Source organism: Geotrypetes seraphini, chromosome 5 (assembly GCF_902459505.1).
Source record: "Geotrypetes seraphini chromosome 5, aGeoSer1.1, whole genome shotgun sequence".
Taxonomy (NCBI): domain Eukaryota; kingdom Metazoa; phylum Chordata; class Amphibia; order Gymnophiona; family Dermophiidae; genus Geotrypetes; species Geotrypetes seraphini.
In genome coordinates, this window is record NC_047088.1 from 104240043 (window position 1) to 104246042 (window position 6000).

Below are 6000 nucleotides of genomic sequence, written 5' to 3' on the forward strand. Positions count from 1 at the left end.
ACAGATTTTTTAAATTATGGGGAACCACAAGTACAAGGGGGCACTCGGAGAAATTGAAAGGGGGAAGGTTTAGAACAAACGCCAGGAAGTTCTTTTTCACCCAGAGGGTGGTGGACACATGGAACGCGCTACCGGAGGATGTGATAAGCAGGAGCACGCTACAGGGCTTCAAAGAAGATTTGGATAGGTACCTGGAGGACAAAAGGATAGAGGGGTACAGATAAGAGTAGAGGTAGGTTATAGGGATAGGATTAGAGGCAGTTACAAAATTAGTCAGGGGCACTGTTCAGGCAATTAAGCCTGAGGGGCCGCTGCGGGTGTGGACCGCTGGGCAAGATGGACCTCTGGTCTGCCTCAGCGGAGGCAACTTCTTATATTCTTAGAAGTGTGAGTCTACAGAAAGGGATATAGAGAATATATCCTTCTCCCATCTATATCTGATATAATACGTCATTAATCTCATTGCCATTAATCAGGCCATTTTCATGTCAACAAAAACCCATTGCCATGCAGGAAAAAACCCAAACATAGGCACCAGGACTAGATGTGATCAGATACAACGATGAGACGATGTTGTTCCACAGAAGATGCATAAAAGTCATCACTAGTGCATTACATAATAGAGCATTCTGCATCTATAGACCATGTCCTTTCAAATTTTAGTCCACACTGCAAGGATAGAAGCTCAACTACTTGTAGGACTTATGAGGGACGTTCAATAATTTATCTACCCGAGTATGAAAGAAAGTAGCAAGTATGTTGAAACAAGTCTGTGCATGTTGTGACATGTCTCGAGGTTACTCATGCACAGTTACAGCTCAGTGTGAGTCTATCATTCCAAGAGACAGGATGTCAGGAGAGTCCTCGTGCAAATCAAGAAAGAAACTGCTAGATTTGGAGCAGCGTTTTAGTGATAACATTTTTCACAAAAAGGGAAAAAGCCAAAGGAGATCTGCAGTTTATGGTGAGTCTACTCCATCATCCTATAAAGTAAAAATTTGGAGCAAGTAGTTTAAGTGGGGTACAGAGTTCATTGAAGATGATCCTCACACTCAACAGCCTGTGGAAGCAACTTCCACAGAAATGTACAAGAAAGTCAAGGATTTAAATTTGTCTGACAGACAAATTAAGGTTTCCCAAATAGCTGAAAAAATGGGCAGGTACAGTTTGGAAAATAATTCATAAAAATTTGGCCATATCCAAGATTAGTGCAAGATGGGTTCCAAAAATGCCGATGTCATTTTAGAAGGCCACGAGGATCCATTGTTGTCAGGAGAACTTGGAGATGCTCCATGAAGACCAAGTGAATTTTTTTCATCATTTGGTGACTGGAGATGAGATCCTAAGTCCAAAATGGAGTCAGTGGAGTGGAAGCATAAGCATCTCCCACCTCAAAAAGGTTCAAGACAGAAAAATCAGCAGGCAAATTCATGGCAACTGTCTTCTGGGATGACGGAGGACTCTGGAGTTCATGCCACACAAAACAACCATAACCGGGGAGAGTTAATGCCAACACCATGATCGCTTTATGGGAGTCAATCAAGGAGAAAAGACGAGGAAAACTCATAGTAGGCATTCTGTTTCTTCACAATGCACCGGTACACATATCACAACAACCGCATGCTGCCATCCAAGAATGTGGGTTTCAGCAGCTGAACAATCCACACTATAGTCCTGACCTGGCTCCCTTGGATTTCCTGTTCCGAGTTTTGAAGAAATTTCTCTGTGGACAGTGGTTTGCAGGTAATGAAGACGTCAAGGAAGCTGTGACATCCTAGTCTAAAGATCAAACAGAAGAACTCTTTTCAAAGAGGTTAATGTCATTGCAGAAAAAATGGATGAACTGTATGGAACTACGAGGAGACTATATTGAAAAATAAAAACAAATTTTTTTTTAACTTTTCTTTCCTAGTGAGGTAGATAAATTATTTAACGTCCCTCATAATTCTTATCCAAATCAGATAAGCATAATACAAGATCCTTTATATAAATCTAACACCCACCTCTGCACCATGTTTTACATCCATTTTTGTAATAATCCAAACAACTATCAAAACTAGTAAGGCTAGGTATTTAAGTATATCCAAACACTTATTAAAGAAACAATATAGCCCACATCATGGGAAGAAGAGAACAACAAATCAAAGTAAACAATTTAAAAGCAAATCCAGAACAATCACATCCTACCTTATCAATCCTGTAGCAAAAAAAGTTACAAATATTTCCTGATGTTTCTAGGAGCTAATTTATCTTTGAAATTGCCTTCCTAGTATTTAATTACTTTATTTGATGTTAAATATCTCTTCTTTGAACCAAATGGAAAGAATAGGTTCTTACTTCGATAATCTTCTTTCTAGTTGACAGACACTCTATTCCTGAACCTGCTGGTCAATCCTTTCTTGCGAGAACTCTTGTAGAGAGCCTCATTAGCATTCTTTTGCTCCGCTTCCCATCCCTCTGGGTTGTCCTCCAATTCCTCAGTTCTTACCAAAGCAGATGGTCAGCTCTGGAGAGGAAACAGAATAGGGAGGGGTACAGGGACTCCCCCAGAAACATGTCAGTTCTGCTCATATCAGTAACATACAACAGATAAAACAAAACTTACCCATTCGCAATACATAAGGTGAAAACAAACAAGTCACCAACCTGAGCGCAACATGCACCAAGAGTGTGGAAGATTCTACAGATACCCCCCTAGATTTATCCACGTGGCAGTTGCATCCTCCATCCTTGTTAAAACTGGATAAAGGAAAGAAACAAAATGTCCCGATGCCCCAGCACAATCGAGGCAGTAAGCATGCAAATGACCATCTGATAGGACTAATCTTTCCTTCTAGTGCGACAGACATTCTTCCTGAACCTGTGGGTCTTATCAAAGCAGTCCCTTGACATTAGGGTGGGACAACTGAGCCTGCTAACAGAACGGATGATCTGAATGTGGAGTCCTGTTTGGTTGCCATATCTTTCCTGTAAAACTTTGTAAACATATACAGAGAGAACCAAATGGCTTCTCTACAGATTTTTTTCTGCTGAAGATTCTGCCCATGATGAAGCGCTTCTAGTGGAGTGCTCCTTCACAGATACAGGCAGATGCTTTCCACTTCTGATATTGGCTGAAGAAATAGCCATACGGATCCATCAGGAAATGGACACTTTTAAGGCAGGTCGGCATTTACGGGCAGCTCCGCCAATACGAACAAATGATCCAACAGTCGAAATTCATTTGTAACCTCTAGATCCCACAGTAAGAGTACACACATCCAACAATTTCAACACCCAATCACTCTCTTTCGATCTCGAGGGATTGAAGGCAGGCAAGCACACTTCTTGAGTGATGTGGAAGCTGGAAACCACTTTCGGTAAGAGAGATGGGACTGAATCTGAAATTTTGAGGAAGGAATCTCAGCATCACAAAGCCTGTAGTTATGACAATTGTTGAGCTGAGGTAATTGCCACCAAAAACACCATCTTGATGGTAAGATCCAATAGAGAAGTTTGCTTCAGATGTTCGTAGGGTAGTGCCAATAGGATGTTCTTATTGCATGCCTACAAGAAAACTATCTATTTGATTCTGAACATGAAAAATTAAGTCAATGGATTAGGGAGGTCATTTATGCATCAGGGATTACCCATAGTGCAAGGGTGGAGATTTTAATCAGCAAGGCCTTACATGTCTGCGTTTTGACTATGATGCGGGATCCGCAGGGGCAACTTGTCTTGGTCCATCTTAAAATCCAGGGGTTGGATTTGGTACTGGTGACTATCTATAGGCCTAATCTTTTTTATATGGCATTTTTTTCAGGCTGTTGTGGCAGTGTGCATGCCTTATTTGCATTTGTCCCTGGTGGTACTGGGATTTTAAAGCAGTTATGGAACCCAGTGTGGATAAGAATGGGACTCCATCATCAGACTTTCGGACAGCTAATGGGCTTAATGTTTTTTGTAACCTTCTTCATTTGGTAGATGTTTGGCAACTACACCATCCAAGCGCACCACTCTATGTTCGGTATTCATTATATGTTGGTTGGGGAGGTGGTGCTTCCGAGTTTCATGGATGCACATTGGCAGCCCAATGCTTTCAGACCATGCTTTACTTTTGATGGAGCTCCAGAGGATCTTGGTTGAGTTGAGGGGTTGTAAGTGGTGGTTTCCGGGCTCCCTATGTATTGGGATCTTCAATTTCAAACGTTGCTGGTGACTAAGTGGCAACATTAGTTAGTGATAATGCTCAACATATGACAGACCCCCCTTGTTGCTCTGGGAGACAGCTAAAATGGTCCTCCGGGATTAGACTATTGCTTATGTAGCTTGCAAGAGGCATGTATATACTAGGGAGGTATTTTATTTTGAAAAACAGATTTGGATGAGGACACATACTATGGCTGCTAAAAATAATTTACAGGTGGCTTGGGTGGCTCTTAACTCTGAAGTACATGAGTGAACCCTTCGGTCAGATTATTATTATAAATGCTCCACTAAAAACATGCTCAAGGCCTGCTGCATCCAGCCTCTTGCAAAGAGCACATTCTTTCAATATGGGATATGACAGGTTTTGAATACATACAGATGCTCAAAGACTTTGCATCATGCTCACATCTTTAAAGCGTCACTCAGCTGTTAGCTGTTCCACTGCACCAATATTGGGCAGCCACAGGGCCAACTCAAGGCATGGGCCAGGTGAGGCACTGGCTCAGGATGCAAAAGCTCAAGGGCGCCTTCACAAAGATGAGATTGTGTTTTGCTTTCACTGCTGTGCTCTCTTCTCTGCAAGGTTACTGGCACCACCATAAGTCTGAATGTGAGAAAAGACAAGCAGGGCAGAAACACACTGATGCAGATGTAGAGGTGGGTAGGTGACTGAGCAACATGGCTCAAGGCACAGCAACCAACTGAGCCAGCAATGCACCCATCAAATATGCTCCCTGAGGCAAATACCTGAAGCTAGAGATTGCTCTGTAAATAGCCTTTTAAAAACAGACAAGCTTTCAGCTTTGCGTGGTAATAAAGTTTAAACTTACTGGCTAGGGGCGTGTTCACTTTTAAAGATGCCGGAAGTACAAAGTACTTACAGAGTCGCCTGCTTTTTGAGCAAATAGTCACTGGAAAACACAAAGACTGTATCTTAAAATATAGTCCGAAAATGTATTGGGGAGGGTTAGAGAAAAGAGTTTCTGCTTACGTGTCTCTCAGTTACCTGTCTAGGTTCAGATCACCTGTTTTACGCATGAAAGGGGAGGATCAACCAATTTCTTAACCCACTGTGTCTAGAGCGGTCTTTAAGTGCTGTGGATATCCAGCTGCTAAGTCCTCCTACCGAGGAAGAAAACAAACGAAGTTCCTTGTTTCTTTCCTAGCTGCATCTGACTTTTCTCATAGATTCAGATTCAGGAAACTTTAAATAAAGATTTGCCAAAATAATACAAAAAGCTGGTTAAAATTAAAGAAAAAAAATATAAAGACGTGTGTGTGGGGGAGTCTTTTTATTGATCAGATAAAGACAAAACAGCTCTGCAAAGCTACTTGCAAACGTTGAGCTATTCCCCAAAATATATATCTCCCACTCACCTCCTGTGGTTTGTTGGCCTATATATCCTTTGCAAGAAAATAAAAACAATTTCCTGCCGTAAAATGGTTTCGCTACGCTTTTTTCTCTGCCCAGTCCCGCCCATCTCCCATTAGCCTCCAGTTTGTGTACTTGTGAGCAGAGAGTTGTAGGGAGGATGGAGTTACTAATATTTCCTGCCGTTTGAAAACGTTCTATATTCGATCAGTCTGTTTCAGTAATCCCTCTCCATCTTTTAGGAATACAGTAGGCAGGCAATGGTGAGAAAACAGTAATAAACGGAGAAAACACAAAAGAGAAGAACCAACCAAGTCTGCAGTGGAGGATACGAAAGCAAAACAAGAAAAACTGCTGAAGCACATACAATGATGCAGGCTCAGTTTATTATATCAAATGCAATTAAAAACAACAGCTTGAAACACACCAGGGGACCGGAC

The 6000-nt window shown here is 41.7% G+C and overlaps 1 protein-coding gene across 5 annotated transcripts in view; it reads right to left on the reverse strand.

Moving 5' to 3' along the window:
* Window positions 1-5700, reverse strand: part of RNF112 (ring finger protein 112) — a 92101-nt gene extending 86401 nt beyond the window's left edge. For 2 of the 5 annotated variants that reach the window (XM_033944374.1, XM_033944370.1), the window contains exon 1: window positions 5566-5700. The gene's annotated coding sequence lies outside the window, so the exon portion shown is untranslated. Of the gene's footprint in view, window positions 1-5018; window positions 5153-5179; window positions 5348-5565 lie in introns of those variants that run through there. The other 3 variants (XM_033944371.1, XM_033944372.1, XM_033944373.1) reach the window with 3 other exon arrangements.
* Window positions 5701-6000: the final 300 nt, after the last annotated feature.